Source organism: Thermobia domestica, chromosome 15 (genome assembly GCF_964235325.1).
Source record: "Thermobia domestica chromosome 15, izTheDome1.hap1.1, whole genome shotgun sequence".
Classification (NCBI taxonomy): domain Eukaryota; kingdom Metazoa; phylum Arthropoda; class Insecta; order Zygentoma; family Lepismatidae; genus Thermobia; species Thermobia domestica.
The window spans coordinates 44,747,418-44,768,052 of record NC_137468.1 but is presented as its reverse complement, the minus strand read 5'-3'; the positions used below and the strand labels follow the sequence as shown (position 1 = coordinate 44,768,052).

Below are 20,635 nucleotides of genomic sequence, written 5' to 3'. Positions count from 1 at the left end.
TGACAATAATTACTGGGTGCAGGTTAACTTTACTCCTGCCAAATATTGATAATTTTCAAATTTGTTACAATAGATGAAATTGCAATGAAAAACAACAAATTTCCAGTTACAACACTCTTAAATCTCGATATATATGTAAAGATTTACTATGGAATGGATCAAATGTCAGTTTTACCTCAGAGAAACTGCAGATGTAGTTCTAAGCAATAAAATTAAAATATTAGGATGAGAAAATATCGAATATTTATGGTAGGTCGTGGTTCTCTTACCTTTCTTTAGCAATAAATACATATCTCCTTATTGTAAGTATCATAATTTTTTTCTCTCCTAGGAGACAATGACTTTTGAACCACCCTACATATACAAGTAAAATATAGTTTCTTTCAATACGGTGTTATTTGATGGAAATATAAACCCCCATTGCCTTAGAAAGTAGTATTTGAGTAGCGATCTTATAATTTTTAGAGCTAAATTTAGGTGCAGATGAAGTTTATGCATCCGTGAAGAAAATGGCTGGCTGTTGCCATTCTAGCCTTGGATCTATGTACAACTTAAATCAAAACAAAATCTAGCCAAAGTAAACACTTGTAATTACACTTATTGCTGTGTTTCAATTTCGGAAATATATATCTTTGCCTTCATCCGAAACATCGCACGTGATTAGTTAGTGACGAAGGCAATGATATACAAACTGAAACACAAATTAGTAATAGTAAGTGTGTTCTTTGGTTAAATTTTATTTTTAAGCTGTATGATTATAAATATAGTTATTTTAAAAATGTTAAAACAAAGACACACTGGAAAAAAATCTGTAGTTTAAATTAACAAATATCAATATAAAATCATTTACCCTTTATTATGTAAGTTCATATACATTTCCTTAGTTTACATTACAAAATTTTGCTGTTGTTTTTATAAATTTACAGTAAATTCACAAGGAAATATATTTTTATTTACCAAAATGTAATTTTATACAATTTTATATTAATAATTTTACTTTATAGGTGTAAATTTATTTACATAGATATTTTGGCAAACAGATTGCCAAGGTTTCTTGTTAATTTACCTATGTTTTTTTTACAGTGCATCTGGTCTAAAATTATTGTAAAAGAGTTGATCTAAACTTACCAAAGCTAAACTAACCTAATTGAAGACAAGTGATTAACATATCTTATTAAGTGGAGAGGGAGAGGGAGAGAGAGAGGTTATTTTGTTCTTGCATCCCTAAAGTAAATCTGTACTATAAAGAGTGTAAAGTCGCTTGTCAAATACGTTAGTCCTGTATATAATACAAGAAGTATATATTTGTTCTAAGACACGCAATACGTATAAGTGATTTCTTTGTACGAACTCCAGAGTAAACCTGATGTATGAAACACTGCTCAATGGTAGGTAAATTCCATATTTCAGGAGCATTTGTCATATTCTTATAGTGTGGGGTTCTATTTCTTGATTTTTAGAATTAAGAAAAAAATGAAATGAAATGAAATCTTTGAGTTTTACGTCCCACAGTTATACCGGTGAGGCTAAAGGAGACGGTGATTATGAGAAATGAAAGAAATGGTGGAATGAAGAAAGTGGGAGGAAACGGGAGAACCCCGAGGAAACCCACGCACACGGTGTTTGTTCACCACAAAGTTCACTTGGCGGGAACAGTGTTCGATTTAAGAATTAATTTGTAACAAAATAATAAAGTTTTCCAAAGAACTTTCTCAATGGACATACTTTTTGACTTCAGTAACATGTTAATCTAAATAAAATATGTATAGGCTACATTAATAAAACAATATATGTATTCATGTTTAATTAAAATAAAATATCTATATACACTAAAAGTTTCTTAACACATAACAGTTTAAGAATATAAGACATTAATCTATAATAATATATACAATAATGTGTGAGTGTGTGTCTATGAACAGATTTTTTTGGGTACAAAGTAGTCACCTACAGCTACTAAATTTTCGCATAGAAAGGAGTCACCTAGAGACATTAATTTTAGCATAGAAAAAGTCACCTAGAGACACTAAATTTTCACAAAGAAAGATGTCATCTAGAGACATTAAATTTTTGCATAGAAGGGAGTAACCTAGAGCTATTAAATGTTCGTATAGAAAGGAATCATCTAGAGCTACTATAAAGGTAACCACAGAAGTTATGTCGCTTTTTCAAATACCATCTTCGAACATCGATATGTCACCTAAGACGTACCTGGAAGATCAAAAATATTCCCCATCAGCATCGACGATCTTCTGCCAACATTCTGGAAGACCATGGATTCTATCGCGATATAACTTGGTGGGCCGTGAAGCGAAGAAGGTATTAAGTGCATTTTGTACCTCTACTAGGGATTTGAATTGGCGTCCTCTAAAGTGATTTTCCAAGGAATAGAATAGGTGATAATCGGAAGATGTAATGTCCGGGGAGTATTGCGGATGAAATACTGTTTCCCATTGAAGGCGTAGAATGGTGTCCCCGGTCATCATAACTTCGTGTAGGTGTATAGCATTATCCTGTAACGGAGGACTCCTTTGCGATTCAGAAGTGCTATCTCCAGAGTTTTGAGTTTTTCTTGAACACGGATCACTTGCTGACAGTACACAGTTGCATTGATGCTCTGACCAGCTGGTAGCAATTCCCGATGCACGATGTCGCGATCAATCCAACAAACACACAGGAGGACCTTCTTCTGGTGCAGTGTAGGTTTCGGCTGTTTAGGAGCCAGTTTCTGGGATACAAACCAGTGATAACGGCGCCGTGGAGCTTCGTAAAAGTTCTCATCACATGCCAATACCCAGTCCAGAAATGGCTCCTTCCTCAGACGAGACAGCAAAGAAACGCATTGCCTTCTGGCCCAGAGTCAAATCATATGAGAACTATCAACCCAACTTATAGTATTTCCCAAGTTGATGGAGGTGCTGCCGAATGATTTCTCCACTCCACTGAATTGTGGTTCCAGTTTTGCACGTCCGACCACTGTTCGCCTCAATTGCTGTCTGAAGATCTTTACTTTATACATGTATTGGTCTTCCGGCACGTGGCACGTCTTCGAGTGTTTCGTCACCGTTCTTAAACTTGTTAAACCACCGCTGCACTGTCAGCTTAATCACGACACCCTCGCCAAAGACCTGGCATATCTTCCTGCCCGCAACAGCGGTGTTTGACCCCAGTTTGAACTCGTACAGCATACACGCCCTTATGACGCTCTGTAGAGATCCCATGTTCACTCTGTCCTTACTCAAGTTCACGGTGTAACTGAACTGCCACAACCAGATAGTATATTGGATATACCCACAGCAACAACTGACCTTCACCTTATCTCCATTCGCATTCAATTCACGGTGTGAAGGCCAATGGAACACAGATCTCCACGAAAAGTGACAGAACTTTCTTGGTTACCTTTATAAATTTTCTCATTGAAAGGAATCACCTAGAACTACTAAATTTTGCACAGAGATAATCTTCACCAGATCTAATAATACATCAAGATATTTCTCAACTCAAAGGAGGATTGAGGTGAATTAAGAGGATCAAAAATTTATATGAAAAATTAAACAGTGGAACGATAGTGCTTATGAAATAGGCTACCCAATCGTTCTCTCAGTCATACAGGTTGCATAACTTTCAGATCTTTCACTTCTTTTTATACAATAATCTTATTCTTACCATACGAAGAACAGCTATTTCAGCTAGAATGTAATTAAATAATGATACTGGTGTGGAGCGAAATGGTAATAATAATAATAATAATAATAATAATAATAATAATAATAATAATAATAATAATAATAATAATAATAATAAAAGCTTGCGATAATAGAGCATAACACTAACCAACATAGTGATTCTGAATGTTAATTTGATGCACCTTAAGGCTAAATAGGGGATGAATGTTGAGAAATAGAAAAGTCCGATACATGATGATCAAAGATTTCCAGTTCGATGGCTTAGAAATGAACACAGCTATTAAAATAAGAAGAGAAAAGGATGCAGCCTTTGTAACAAGAGTGAGGTGTTGAAGAGCATGTTCCCATTAAAGAGTTAAATGCTCTTCTGAAGTTCTTAGGAGCTTTCAAATGAACACACCAAATTGAAGAAAGAAAACGTATAGAAAACTGTAACTTGTTTTATTGTGCAACAGCAAGGGCGAATATGATTAGTAAGTCAGCAATGTGGAGGATGATTACAACCTACAATACTCATAAAAATAATAAATAATAAGGATATGTATAGTGACTGCCTTACAACATTTAAAAGAAAAATTGAGAATATATGAAATATGAGTACTGTAATTTATATAACCTTGTAGCTATTCTGTTTCAATAAATAAATAAGAAATTGTATTCCAAGAACAACATACATGGGTACAGTGGTTGGTCACGTATATGTTTATTGGGATTCATAGGAATGTTTATTTCACTTAACAGAATTACAACTATTAATTATATTCAACGGTAGGACACTGTGTTAACCCTTTCGGACCCAGGTTAGTTTTTGGCATTCTCCTACATTTTCAGTTAGTGACTTATTGCTCAGAAACCATTTACCCGATTGATACGGTTAAGGCCTTGTTTTTCAGAAGAGGGGTGTGTCTATTTTTGGTGTAAATTACGTTGCAGTGTTGCCAACGGGAGGGAAATGTAGGGGTGAAAATTTACAAAAATTCCCTAATCGAAATTCAAGATTTTTTTTTGTAGCTACCAACACTGTTGACACATCGGCTCAAGTCACCTAAAATTTTTTTGTGTGTTGACAAAGTACAGTGAAAATCTGAAGTCGCTGGATGCCATACAAAGAGAGAAAGAGAAAAAATTCTCTATCATCATACACATGAAATTTTGACACTTTTTACATCTTAGAAGCAGAAATCAACAGATATGGTGAAGCTACAGCTTCTCTAATTATCCTATTAAAACTTCTTATGGTTCGTCCTGTAGGTCAAAGCAGAGGCTTTCAGATAGTGGTGCGTTTGTTACAATGTAGCGAGCAAGAAGGAAAAATTATAGAGGGGAAAAAGGTAAATTTTCCTAATTTTTCGCCTAAAATTGGGAATTAATTTTTTTGCAGGAAACACTGCGACCAGACAGATTTAAACTATCTGAAAATAAACAATATTTTCTAGTGCCCTAATATAAACAATTGTAAATTTAAATGGTCAATCTCGATTCCTTTTATGGGTGTAAGGCATCCCCCGAACTGGAAATCTTCAAACATTTTCTATTGTCTCTATATCTCGGATTGATTCCGATCATGGCAATAAACAACTATTAACTTGAATCAGTCATTTAGGTCATGGAGGTCGCTTCTTCTTGCGTGCTAATGGATTTTTAAACTTAGGAAAATGAATGCTTGATAAGTAGTTTTGTAGCTACGTGCATGTTTCTTTATTAGAATATTCCGTATATAATAGTACTGCAGAAGAAATGAATAAAGATACGATCAGGTTGCACGTGAAGATTTTCGTAGTAATAGGTTATGTTTGTGATAATATATATATATATATAAAGATTTATGAGGTGACTGTAATGACGAAATGTGATAATATGGTTTTCGTTTCCATGTCTGATGAGCCAGGATTACTTTCCTTGAATAAGGCAGATTCTTACCTCAATTGCTAAACTTTTTGGCTTCGTGAAGAGGGATAACTGAGTTGATGCTCTTTCCTCTAAGCGGAAATTGGTTTTGGTGGCTTTGGCAATCCATCTTTTGCTGCTTGTGATTTACCTCTGGGAATGGTAGCCATTTAACACATCAAGTCTCGTGGTACAGATTGAATATATATTCATATTGTACCCATTTGCACACCGGTGGTACTTTGAGTAAATGTTATCATATTGCTGTTTCAGCGTATATGTCGTGGACGTTTATATCGATCCGATTTCTTTATTTTACAATCCTTATCTTACTATATAGCTTTAATTGGATTACTATTTTCCTGTTTGTTTCTTTGTGAAAGTCAAATTTTGCAACTTATATTTCACTCGCTTAGGTAGTAACTAGTTCTGAAATTTTGTGCAGACGCATAAACTCGATTATTACGTCGTGGCTCTTGGTTTTACTCTAAATTTAATTAAATTGCTGCAAATGTATTTATATTGCGTGTATGGGTAGGCAACGTCAATTAATTTAGCACTACTTTAATAAATGGCAGCGCTGATTCAAGTTTTTTTTTCTGTGGCAACTCTAACGAAGAAGTTCGGGACTATTGTCTTTCACAATGCAATTAGAGAAAGGATTTCCTTTATCAAATCATAAGATAGTAAAATAGATAATCAGCGTTTCTTTTCTAAATAATATAATTAGACCCTATATTGTAGGGTACCAAAAGTTCAATCAAGAACAGAATGAATCTCAAAACATTCAATACTAAAACCTACCTAAAAAAAATAATGACCTTCAGAAATTGTCTAAAAATCTTTTATAAAATGCAGTAAAAAAGAAAAACATTTTTTTCTTCGGATAAAATGAAGAAATGTATAATAGCTAACAACTTCCCTGACATCTAGAAAAAACTTTATTCTTTATCCTTAGAAAGAGAGACCAATGTTTTTAGTCTTAGTCCCATTTCTTCATTTTATTCAGTTCTCAATCTTAGGAAGAGTGCCTAATGCTTTTAGTCTTAGTCCCATTTCTTCATTTTATTTAGCCCTAAATCTTAGGAAGAGTGTCTAATGCTTTTAGTCTTAGTTCCATTTCTTCATTTTATTTAGCCCTCAATCTTAGGAAGAGTGCCCAATGCTTTTAGTCTTAGTCCCTTTTCTTCATTTCATTTAGCCCTCAATCTTAGGAAGAGTGCCTAATGCTTTTAGTTTGAGCCCCATTTCTTCATTTCATTTAGCCCTCAATCTTAGGAAGAGTGCCTAATGCTTTTAGCCTTAATCCCATTTCTTCATTTTATTTAGCCCTAAATCTTAAGAAGAGTGCCTAATGCTTTTAGTCTTAGTCCCATTTCTTCATTTTCTTTAGTCCTCAGTCTTAGGAAGAGTGTCTAATGCTTTTAGGCTTAGTCCCATTTCTTCATTTTATTTAGCCTTGAGTCTTAGGAAGAGTGCGTAATGCTTTTAGGCTTAGTCTCATTTCTTCATTTTATTTAGCCCTCAATCTTAGGAAGAGTGCCTAATGCTTTTAGTCTTAGTCCCATTTCTTCATTTTATTTAGCCCTCAATCTTAGGAAGAGTGCCTAATGCTTTTAGTCTTAGTCCCATTTCTTTATTTTATTTAGCCCTCAATCTTAGGAAGAGTGCCTAATGCTTTTAGTCTTAGTCCCATTTCTTCATTTTATATAACTCTCAATCTTAGGAAGAGTGCCTAATGCTTTTAGTCTTAGTCCCATTTCTTCATTTTATTTAGCCCTCAATCTTAGGAAGAGTGCCTAATGCTTTTAGTCTTAGTCCCATTTCTTCATTTTATATAGGTCTCAATCTTAGGAAGAGTGCCTAATGCTTTTAGTCTTAGTCCCATTTCTTCATTTTATTTAGCCCTCAATCTTAGGAAGAGTGCCTAATGCTTTTAGTCTTAGTCCCATTTCTTATTTTATTTAGTCCTCAATCTTAGGAAGAGGGCCAATGCTTTTAACCTGTCTCATTTCTTCAATTTAGATCACATAAAGTATTTTCTGCTTTTCACTGCGTTGTATAAGAGCATTATTTTTTTTAAAAAAAAATATGAATGTTATAACTTAGGATTCTCTTTAACATAGTTTTTACCTTTCCTTAGAGGACCTTTTATTTCCAAAATAATAATATTAATATTAATGGGTCTTAAAAGGCTACAAATTTCTTAATAGGCAGCGATGTATTGGTGTTTTCCAATGTTGCGAACAAGACGAGAGATGTCTCGTTTGATTCTTGTTTTGGAAACGAGACGAGAAGTACATTTTTGAATTCGAAATAAGAGGAGAAAAATGACAATTCTAGTCTCGATTTTGAGATGCGAATCGAACCGGGTTTAGCAATTTCAAGAGTCTTGTGAGCAACACTAGTTCTCTCTAGTAGCAGAGACAACTTGCAAACAGCTTGCTGTAAGCTTGAATTGCAAGTCAGCAAAGCTAGCATCCAGCTTGATTGGAAAACGTGCAAGCATGCCGCAAGCTAGATTCCAGTAACGAAGTTACGTGGGAGCAACCTTGCATTCAGTGTTCCATTTAAGCTTAACGCAAATGTTTTACAAGTCAAGTCAAGTCAATAGCCAATCAACGGCCAGTGATGCTATGACGTTCTGCACAGGGTCTAAAACATCGCTTGCACGTACAATAAAAGACAGTTTGTATGAAAGGATGCGTTTCAAATGCAAGCGTAGAAAGCCAAAAGCCAAGCACGCGCCAACTAGCCGAAAACTTTCTTCCTACTAGGGCTCTTAAGTCTTAATCCTCAAAAATTCGTTGGTTGTTACGTCTCATAGTATAAAAACTATAAATTGGTAAAGAGATTGTACGAACGCAATAAATTGCATTTATCGACATTTAAAGATACGCAAGTCATTACTGAATATAATACAATAATAAATATGGTGTAATTGTAGTTATATCAAACCCTTCGTGGACCCAGAATTGGGCATTTTTACATACCCTCACTCACCCTCACCCTCAATCGACTCCCTCAAACTCACCCTCAGGCACCCTCACCCTCAATCGACTCTCTCATCCTCAGCCATCCTTACACTCAATCGACTCCCTAACAGTCAGCCACCCTCACCCTCAATTGACTGCCTCACCGTCACCTTCAGTTACCCTCAGTCGACTCCCTCACACTCACGCTCAGCCACCCTCATCCTCATCTGCCAAATTGAGGGTGAGTGAGGGTGAGGGCGGACCTCTTGAGGGCAAAAATTAATTAGGGTGCGCATCTCTGCTTGGACCTCTCGTGACACGTAAGGATTCTGATAACTTCTAGCTGAAATTAAGAAACCAATCAGGGAGTAGATTTTAATGAGAGATTTACGAGACGAGACATGAACAATTTCGAGACGAGACGACAAAAACTTTTCAAGAAGCAAGTCGAGACGAGACGGGACGAGTCTTCTACCAAATTAACAACACGAGATGAGAAAGTGTTATTTCTTGGCTCGTCTCGTCTCGTCTCATGGGCAAAACCAGTATTAGAAAATTTTTGGAAAGCTCATTAAAATGGCATGTGTGTCGAAACTTTCGTATAGGTCAGTTCAGTTTCAGGATTCTGTGAGAAGTATCTGAATTTCTCTGCGGGAAATCTTATCAAAAGGGAGAAACACTCTCCAACTGTAACGATAATTTAAAAATAGGAACTTGTCTGAAGAATTCTTTTAGCCTCGACATTTCGTCCATAGTGGACTTAACTTTGCGGAGAAAACTTTTCCTTTAGAACAGCCACATTCTGAGTAGCATGTTAAGCAGATGGGACTTTTTTTCTTCTCATGGAGCACGTCTCTCCAGTTATATAGTCTTTCATCCCTTCCTCGGCAGAATTTCTTGTGAAGTTGAAAGGATAGTAAGACGTTGATTAGCTGAAAGAAACTTTTCTGGATGACCTAAACTTCGTCTTCAGTCTTTTCCAAAGATCCCTTTCCCTTTTTTTTTTTCACTGTTACTTTCATAAAACTTTTTTCTTCTTCTATTCGCCTCTTTTTCTTTTCTAACACTTTCGCCATATAGCAGACTCGAGAAAGGTTATCCGATAGAAACCGATACTGTAAAATACACAAGGTATTCCTCAAGACGTATAGGGATCGGAGAGTATATTTCGCGTCTACTTAAGTCCTTAGCAAGAATTTTCTTAAGGATATACTGGTACTTATTAAGACCTCATAGATAGATGGTTATTACGATATATTTTTATGTTATTATTATAGCACTCTTTTACAATACTGGATTGGATTTGAGTAGCGAAGCTATATGAGACGTGTACTTACAGCTTTATATGGTATTTGAATCACATGAGCTCCTGCAGGGAATCGAGTCCGGGTCTCCCGCTTTAAGGCGAGTACGCTAAATATATAGCCATGAGGGTCTTTTACAATATTCGTTTGTTATAGCCATGAGGGTCTTTTACAATATTCGAGGTTTCAACGACCTCTTCTTCAATCCATCTTCATATGTTATACCAGGGAGGAGGAACGGGGGAATGCTTATCTTTGACAACTTCCAAAAATATCTATGGCGTTCCCCCTTCCTAAAAAATTAAAATAGATAAAGATATTCATGGGAAACGGCGTGACGTCACGCGTATCCCTACCTTTTCAGATCCACTGACATGAAGATGACCATTCTGTATTTTATGTGAAGAATATTCCAAGAAATTAACACATCAGAAAATAAAAGGTGGGACTTGTATAAAGTATTTTTTTTTTTTTTTTTTTATCTTAGGGAGTGCAATGTTCCTCTATCGTATACATCACTCACGCTGACAGCGGTAGGTAAACAGAACATCACTCGCAGGACATACGTATGAACTTCATACATAAAGTTCACGGTCTGTCTAAGAAAACGGGTCTAACCGACGAGTCAAAAGAAGATTGAATCGTTCAAATTGTTTTATTGATAATTTCGTTAGAGGCACAGTGTGGAAAATACATGTTCAAGCTAAAAAAATATCCCGAGGCAACTACGATATTACCGTTACTTAAAGCAAAAGTTACGTATATATTTTCCTTTCAACCCATAGCTGATTTAAAGTTTTCTAATTTTCTGATATGTCTGGCAAATTTGATCATCAAACGTGGTCTTATTTATAAGAGATGACTACGCAAACATTTCTAAGTACAACGCATAGAAGGACTATAATTTAAGTTTGTGATTATGTTCCTTACAAATACTTTTCTTGCAATATATTGTAACAAGACCCATAAATGGTCACAGCTCTATCAAGTCAATGTCACTTGTGTACGATGGTTTAGGAGTCGCGCAAGTTACTACGTTTCCCTTTAATCTTCACGTTTGTGTTTTCCAAAACACATTGTGACATGTCTTCTGAGCCAAAAAGTTCCCAACAACCGACAATGTGTTCTGAAGGTACACTTCTTGCACGCTCTTTTGTTCCAGGTAAGTGAACAATAATATTGCATAATTTGGTACGTTTCTTCAAAGGGGCTCTTTTATTCCATTTCAAACATTTATTTTTTCCGTAAAATAATTCTGAAGATCTATCATTGTCATCATCAAATGATGAACTGTGTTCACCTTCTTCTGTGTGAGATGAATGCTCACTTTCAATGATAAACACACTATCCGCATTTGATTTAGCATCAGATTCTAACTCCTTATAAGAATAAACATGACTTCGCCTCATCTAATGGTTTACTATTATCCGTAACCTTCTGGCATACTTTCAGTATTTTTGATACTTTAAAAGACAAACAACAACACCAATCCAGATGTGATGGACTGCATAGCTAAATGGACAAATTTAGTTGGGTTAGACCCTCCGGCTCTCGAAAAACGTAACAATCAGTCGGCTTGGGACGAGCCCATCGTTAATTGCAGACTACAAATAACATCGAAGATAAAGCCAGACTTTTAGCGGTCATGTCCCCAGAAAACGGAGCATGGCTTCAAGCTCTACCATCACCATCTCTGGGCCTACATCTATCCAATGTGAGCTTCCGAGTATCAGTTGCACTACGGTTGGGAGCAGATATATGTGAACCACACCACTGCCCCATTTGTAACACCTTTGTAGATAAAAAAGGATTACACGGTTTGTCGTGCAAAAGCAGCGCAGGCAGACACCCACGTCATTCAAGTGTAAATGATATAATATTAAGAGCATTAATATCAGCAGGAATCCCAGCAGTGAGGGAACCGATTGGATGCAGCCGATCTGACGGAGAAAGACCCGATGGTATGACATTAGTACCTTGGAAGAAAGGAAAGGCATTGATTTGGGACTTCACATGTTCAGACACCTATGCCCCCTCCAACCTACAATATGCCTCAGTACAAGCTGGACTCGTAGCTGCTCGAAGAGCGAAAGAAAAAAGAAATAAATATAGCAATCTACTCGATAACTATTGCTTTGTCGCAATAGCAATTGAGTCTAGCGGTTCTTGGGAAGAAGAAGGCCTCAAATTTATAAAAGAAATCGGCCACCGTCTATCAATTAAATCAGGAGATAATCGAGCAAAAAGTTTCCTGATTCAACGCATAAGCATAGCCATTCAACGTGGGAACGTGTCGGCTATAATGGGAACGTTACCCACTAGTAAAGAGCTAGAAGAAGTCTTTCTTCTGTAATTGCGGAGAAGAGAGGTTTGGAGAAAAAACAAACATCATTGGTGCATCAATTTATGTAGCAACCGAGCAAGGAGTATGAAGAGACAGCTCACAGTACATAAGTTTATATATATATATATATATATATATATATATATATATATATATATATATATATATATATATATATATATATATATATATATATATATATATATATATATATATATATATATATAAAACAGCATGAATGCTGTACCGTACGTCAAGACAGTGACATAACATGACAGGTTGGAGCCATTGAAAGCAGAAGATTTAGTAGTACCTGCCGAACATCATGGGAACAAAGTACCGAAGAATAGATATTTACTGTTTCATTTGAACTTTTCATTATAACAGTTTTTTTTAATAATCATTGTTATTTTACAATTCTTATGTAATTACTTATGGTTGTATCATATAAATAATGTAATTAAATTCAAAAACAACAACAACTTCTTGTAAAAGCGAAAGTAAAATTTAATGTAGAAAATAAACTTACGTAACTGTGCTCCTGGGGTATTTTAAACCCCAATAAGGTATTATTATTACATATAAAACCGTAAGGATGTACGAACAACGTCACATGCACAAGCACACTGCAAAATGAAATTACATTGAACAAAAGAGACATCTCCCTACAACAAGAAAATGTACGTTGCCGAAAAGTGGCCGTGGAGTATTTAAATACCCCACCAGCACATTTAAGGGTTAAAATAAAAATTTTAAACATGATAACGCGTCTCTGTCTCTGTGGTAACCAAACACTGGTTTTGTGAGAAAGATATCAAGTTTCTGACTTGGCCAGAACACAATACAGACTTAAACTCGGCATAGAGAATCTTTGAGGAATACTTATAAGGCGTGTTTATTACAATAGCCAATAATTTGAGACTGGAACTGGAAGAGTGGACACAGATTTCAATCCGAAAGTTACAAACCTTTGTCGTGATAATAGCTAAGAGAATGTTCGACGTAATTACAAACAAGGAAAGTTCGACCAAGTGTTTGCAATACGTTTTGTGGGTTTCTAGTGGCTTTGTTTAGTTCCTTGTACAATCCGCGGCAAAAAACCTGCAACATGAGGATGTAAGTTTATTGTGAAACAACGCCTAACAGCACAGGGAATGAACATAACGTCTAAGTGGAACGATTCACGCCAGGATAAATCTCGGCCTCTTCCCGTGCACACTTATTTTGGAGCAAAAGACTTCGTCATTTCACAATAAACTTATATGCTCATGTTGCAGGTTTTTTGCCGGGGATTGTACAAGCACAAAGCACCTTTGTTGTAATTTCTATCCAAATATTGAAAGTATTTTGTTTGTTATAATTCTGCTACTGTTATAATTTAAAATACTGTATAAGAAAATATGGTGTTTGATTCTTTTTTGTTCCTCGTACCATACGCTTGCATAATTCCCCATATAGAGACACGTACATTCTATCATACAATTATTTTTCATACATTGAAGACGTAGTGTCTTTATACAATTTACACCACTGTCATCTGTTATATCAGGTATAAAGAAATCCACATATTCACAAATGTCCTTGTTCTAGAACCAATATTGATTGTACACGTGTTCGAAAATCAGTACCTATATACAAATGCACTTGCTCTAAAACAAATAGGCCTACTGGATGTAAAGAAATGCACGTGTTCTAATAAGAGTGACCAGTGCGAGCAAATGCATTTGTTTTTGAACCAACACTGGCTGTAAACAAATGGACACGTTATGATGATCTAGATTGACTGACTATTAGTGTCATATTGGAAGCACGGAAAAAAGTAATTCACACTGATTTGAATTTAAAAAAATATTTTCTATAGTATTATATATTATAAATTGGAATTAATTGGGAAAGGAAAAAATAATGAGCTTCATAAGTTGATTTGATTTTGAATTTAGCATCCCTTTCGGCAGTGAGGCTATAAGAGACCTGGACCTACAGTTTTAACGTGGGATCCGAACAACATGAGCTACCATCGGGAATTGAACTCGGCCTTCCACGTCAAAGCCGCGTACGCTAATCACTTAGCCATGAGGAAGCTCAGGTTCACAAGTGATGAAACAATTATCATTTTAAGGAAATTATTTTTTTTAACTTCTAAACACGTTCTTTGCTATCTTCTTTTAGCGCCAGTTTGCAAATCAAAATCAAAGATCATGCAACGTTAGTGAAGTTCGGTATTCAATCCTCAGAACACAACATTAGGAGCCGCAAAATGATGCAGTTACTTATTTGCTTACATTTGGTATATTTCTTATATCGGATTGACTTATTGCAGTTCACGACTCTTTACAACATCGAGACCAAGTGAAACGGAATCTATTGTTTAAAGTCGTATCCGAACTACTACTCGTGGGTTTATATCTGAGACAAGGTACCCCACCAGGAATCGAATCGAGGACAACATGTATTAGCGAGGTAGAACTTGCAGAGTATAAATGCAATATAAAGAAACTTCATTTATACAGGGTGTTTCAGGACAACACGGTTAACGTTTGAGAGGCGATTCCTGACACTAAGACAAAAAAAAAAAAAAAAACAGACCAACCTGAATGCAGAAATCCGTCATTTTGGAGTTATAGGCTGCCGAAAACATGTAAAAATGAATTTTAAAGATCCATAGCTCCAATACTATGGGACCTCCAAATATTGTCGGTGTTCTCTTGAAACACCTTGTATAAAAACACACTAGTGTAGTAATAGTAATCATGTTGGGCAATTTTTTTTTATTCATGAAATTGGTTTTGGCACTCTTTTGTACCTAAGCATTAAAATTGGGATTGTAATAATTTATATAGGGAAAAATAATAGATCCCAAACAAGTAAATATTTCCTTATCTTTTGTTATATAAATCAGAAGGGACCGCAAAAATTGCATATGTAAGGCGACTCTCAAATCACGAAATTTAAGTACCGGTAGCATTCCTCTAATGTAATCCTTCATAATTGAACTAATGCATACAGCACTCAGTGTACAACAACACCTTATGTGTATTTTCCCAAGATACTTCAAGTGAAAATGTCAGCTAATAGCGTTCCCAATTTCCCTAAGGTATTTTAATTGACAATGACTGCAAATAGTGTGTGTACTCTCTTCCTCTATATGTTGAATTGCATTTCTCGGGAATAATGAAACTCTGTGCTCGTTTCGCTCAACAATTCTCGAATTCTTAATTAGAGAACGCACACATAACAACTATAGAACGCATGCCATGATTACGGTACACATGCTACTTCCCTTATGGTATGAAAAAGTAACCTTAATTGGAATGATAGATTTTATTTCTTGTTACAAGTAGGAGATTTGATAAATTATTATTTTGTGGAAATTATTTGTTTGTTTCACTATTCGCTAACGACGGTCAATCAGTAGGAAAAGGAATGGAGATAAGGCAGTCAAATAACCTCAAGTGTCAGTGTTATATTAATGTTCTTCGAGTTTTGAAGTCATCAGGACAATTAAATTACCAGATAAGTACTAAGCTCTTATTTTTATTTTGAGGGTACTTGATAGGCGTAACTACAGTCCTTTTTCTACTGTTGACCGTCGATAGCGAAGAGTAAAAAATGGTGCCGAAACCCGGGAAGGTTATTTCTGGATTAGAAAATCACATCTTTAAGGTGAAAGAATCGAGGGAACATTCAAAAACATTTATATATTAATTTATAATGTCATAAACTGTCAGGGACATACACAGGAGGTGGGTTCTAGGGTCCGGACCCCCCGAAATTTCGACTTTTGTGTAAATTTAGCCTAATTTTAGGGGCAATTTTAGGACTTTTAACATAAAATATCCTCATATTGAGTTTGGACCTTCCCTGAAATAAATTCCTGCGTACGCTACTGTAAAACTATGTATTGCTATCGCCTGCACGACGTTTTGCATTTTGAGAAAAAGGGAGAATGCTCGCAACAATTAGGATTAACTTCTATTGTTGACCTCATGCTTGTTGAAAATGTTTTGCGATCAAGATGTCCTTGCATTCTGCGTACGTTGCGGCACTATGTTCTCTGGTTTTGTATTTCTGTCCATAGTATCAGTCAGGAAACAAGTTTTCTTTTACAAAAAAAAAAAAAAAAAAAGTTTGTTTCACATTCTAAACTATTGTAAACTTCTAATACCGTTGAAACACATAGTAGTAAATCTATAGCCTCCGGTTCCAATTAAGGGCTGCTAAAATCAAAGATCAAACTTGTTTCTTCGGACTCTGAATCCACATTAAAAACATTTTCTCACTATCTCTTAGTATTATGAATATATATATACATATATAGCAATGTTGAAACCGAAAGTGATGTTAGTTTCTAGTACTTCCGGTTTCAGTAAAAGATTATGAGCTGAGACAAAAGCGTACCTGTGGGGGAATCCACCGGGACCGGGTCCCTTTCCCGAAAACTTCCAAACTCAACATACATTTGTACAATTTGTAAATAAAACTAATTGTTTAACAGGGAAATTATTGATGTAGCATGAAAATTTGATCTTATACTTCACCTATACTCTTTACCTTATAAAATCAATCTATCATTTTTTCCTGAAAATGTAGGTGAAAGTACTTCAAATTACGTATCGCCTTTTCAAGCGCAGAATAATAACTTTCAATACTACTTTGACGTAGTGCCTTGTGGTATTGGACCCCTTCCCGAAAGCTTGAAACCCTTTCAACAAAAATATCTGAGTGCGCGCCTGATATCTATTCTTCGAATCTTTGAATCCATATAAAACAATTCTTAAATCCAGGATTCTTACCTCCTATTACCTTGTTACCTTTTATTACCTTTTAGACTCTATGGAAATTAATACTGAAAACGGAAGTGGTAGTAAATTTATTCTACTTTCAGTTGCAATAAAGGAGTAGAGATGGAACCTACCCATGTGGTACTGAATCCATATAAAGAAAACTACTTCTCGCTATCTATTTGCGTTTTCCTATTATGTGTTAAAAACTAATGTGGAAACCGGAAATATCAGACTATAGTGTTCCGGTAATGACTAGCCTGACGAGAACGTTACGAGAGTCACCTATAAGGTGCGGGATAACAATACTTAATTTGATTAAAACGAAACACACGATTCTGATTGTATCGAGCGGTAGCTATGAGGACGTTAAAAGAATAGATGGTAGAGCGAGGATTTGCAACTTATATGGAACAGTCTCACCCTAATACGAAGATGATTCAATCTTCTCCCTCCTACTCTTTGGTGATGATAGGCGTAGACTTGTAGATTAAAGCGTCTTGAAGATCTCCATGATGACTTGTCCGACAATCGACCAAGGCATCGAATGCCGGACCGAAGGCTCGGTGAAGTCTATGTATTCCCGAAGTATTTGAGTTCCAAAACCAAAAGACCCAAAATAACCACGATCAAGCTTTCTCAAGTCTATCTGACGTCATAAAGGAAGCGAAGGTGGCCACACTCACTCGATGACATGCACATTCAATTATTAAATTGACACAGCCCCAGTACACATGTCCTCCTATCGATGACACAGCACCAAGCAGCTATACTTCCTACTTAGACTGCTAACGTCGTCGGGATCACCAAACTTCAAGCAGGAAAAGAGTGACTTCCACGAGTCAAAGTACTTACTACTCAACAACATTATTTCCTTGTTGTGTCAATGGTTCCCAGGTAGATGAGCGAAGCGTGCATTGATTCGAAGTTAGTGCATGACAATGAGAGTCCAGTAAAAGCATCGGGTCGGTTGCTGACCTTCCGAGGTCTGGTCGACCAAGAACCTCAGCAGACACGGTGGAGGCTGTGCGGCAGTCTTTTCTGAGAAGTCCTAAGAAATCGGTGCGCAGGGCCTCACGTGAATTATAGATGCCAAAAAGCTCTATCCATGACATTTTACACAAACGTTTATTGTTTCGTGCTTACAAAGTGCAACTCGTTCAGGCCTTGTTGCCCGACGACGGTACACGTCGATATGACTTTGCGGTCGAAATGTTATCACGTATTGAGGACGATAATGGTTATCTCAGACGAAGCAAGTGCCTTTTCCGACGAAGCGACATTCTTTGTCAGTGGAGTAGTGAATCGCCATAATGTACGCATTTGGGGTTCAGAACCCCCCAGGAGGTCAGGGAGTTCACCAGAGACAGTCCAAAGGTGAATGTTTGGTGCGCGTTATTGCACGATCGAATTATCGGGCCATTCTTCTTCGCTGAGGATACCATCACATCTGCAGTGTACCTGGATATGTTGCAGCTGTATGCTGTTCCTCAGCTGCTTCAGTATCGCCCCGATGTCGTTTTTCAGCAAGACGGTGCACCACCTCATTGGGGTTTGGACGTCCGTGCCTATCTCGATAGGACATTTCCTGGGCGATGGATTGGTCGTGATGGACCAACAGCTTGGCCTCCACGCTCTCCTGACATAACCCCATTAGACTTCTTTTTATGGGGTTATGTCAAGGATGAGATCTACCGAACACGTGTACCAGATCTTGAAACCCTGCAGCAACGAATAACCACAGTCGTTGCATCGATCCCTCCAGTGATGTTGGCTAATGTGTGGATGGAAATTGAATATCGCCTAGATGTGCTACGTGCTACCAAGGGTGCTCATGTGGAAGTGTACTGATGTGACCAAAACTTTTATATTAATAGTTTGTAAACAATTCAACACCAGTTTCATATTTCTATCTTATTTCTAGCCTGAGTTATCACTTTCTGTAATCAGGGAAGGACTCTATGAAACCTATTCTCACGTTGCTGAATCGGTTGCCTTCTCGCTATTTAATACCAATTTTGCTCTGATATTTGTCAATAGACATAGCCTCATTCCGTTCCAGTTTGCACAAAATTTTACGGACCGCAACGTAACGTAAAAGTTTGAATATGAAATTGGTATACTGAAGTGGTATACCAATTATCGCAACTTACAATGCATATTTTGCGTTGCATTCCCACAAATCGGTACGAAATGAGACCCCACAGACAGGCACAGCAGTTCTGTTAGATTCAAAGTACGTTAGATTCTGCATATTTGTGTTTAGCATAGTCTGAAAGTCTAAAAATAATCTAGGTATAACTTAGAGTTTGTTTTTTCCTTTCAGAATCTCCTGCGTGGTGCATCCAGAAAATAAGTTTCGAAAGTACGAATGGACCGAGCGGGATGCGCTTGCGAACGAATGGAGATGGAACAAATAGTTATAATCTAGAGTGAATCTAGCTCGATCGCATCGTCACTAAAGATAAAACATGAATGTTCTATGTTATCACGATCCACATCAGAGACCTCGTTCCCAATGACTTTCACATGTTTCTCTTGTACTGAATGATTTCTGGCCAAACAAGCTTTCGACAGGGCAGCTGAGTTGCAGGTGCTTGCACAGTCACAAACATTAATAAATGGAGGTTGGAGCTATAAAAAATAATGGCTTCAGCCTCCATTTATTAGTGTTCGTGACTGTACAAGGTTAAAAGTTCCAGTCCTTGGCGGCAGAATTCTTCGTCACAAACATACGAAAGTTGGTGATGCGTTACGCCAAATGCTTTAAAAATTATGTTGAATATGTAGTTATGTGTAACTATCTCCACAGTAATAAAATAATTTACTTCGGAGTTAGGTCTTTCCTTTTACAGTCCATTGCAATTTAATATCCGGATGCGCATCATGTACTTTGTATAATTTAAGAGCTTTCCATGTTACTTTAAAACTAAGATCAAAGAAGTTATCAGCCTCTGAATTTAACGAGAAACACGGCGTGTTTTCTCTATTGTAGAATGGGAATGGCTTGTTATATGTCTGCAATATAATTGGTTCCTCTCTGATTTCTAAGACTCACTAAAAGCATGCGAAAAATGTTGTTTACGTGTATTGATTAATTAATATAATAAAATAAACGGAGCACCATATTGTACTTAAGTTCTTCTAACAACACTATCCAAATACTTCTACAGCCATCAAATAAACTCAACAACTTGTGGAGAGTATTTTCAGTAACAAGAAGAATTTAAAGAACGTTGTAATACTATATCAGTATTTACAAACAGTGTTGCAGTATATATATATAATCCTATTGTGTTTCTTGTATCTAATCCACCACACTGAATATCACAAAAACTTGGAACATGTGGGTTTTCTGTTGCAGAGTTTCGTACACAGTGTGGTGAGTCTTACAGACGACAGAAGGAAGGGCGTTTTTTGAAGATGTGGTTCTATGGAGGGTGTTAGAAATGCCTTTCTAAACAATTGAACAAGGGAAGAGGACAGATTGTGCTTTGAGGTTTGACGCTCAAGAACACTTTTCATCACGGGCTTAAGTTAGAGGTTTATGAAGTTTTCCGGAATACCGGGGAGAACTTGCTTATGCTGAAGAACACGTATTTCATTCTCTTTTTCTTTTTTTTCCCTTTAATCATGAGGAAAAAGAGGAAGTAGACGA

At 36.5% G+C, this 20,635-nt stretch overlaps 1 protein-coding gene across 1 annotated transcript in view; it reads right to left on the bottom strand.

Annotated features, from left to right (window-relative positions):
- Positions 1 to 20,635, bottom strand: part of LOC145671015 (uncharacterized) — a 691,049-nt gene that overhangs the window by 256,233 nt on the left and 414,181 nt on the right. The gene's annotated exons all lie outside the window — the stretch shown is intronic.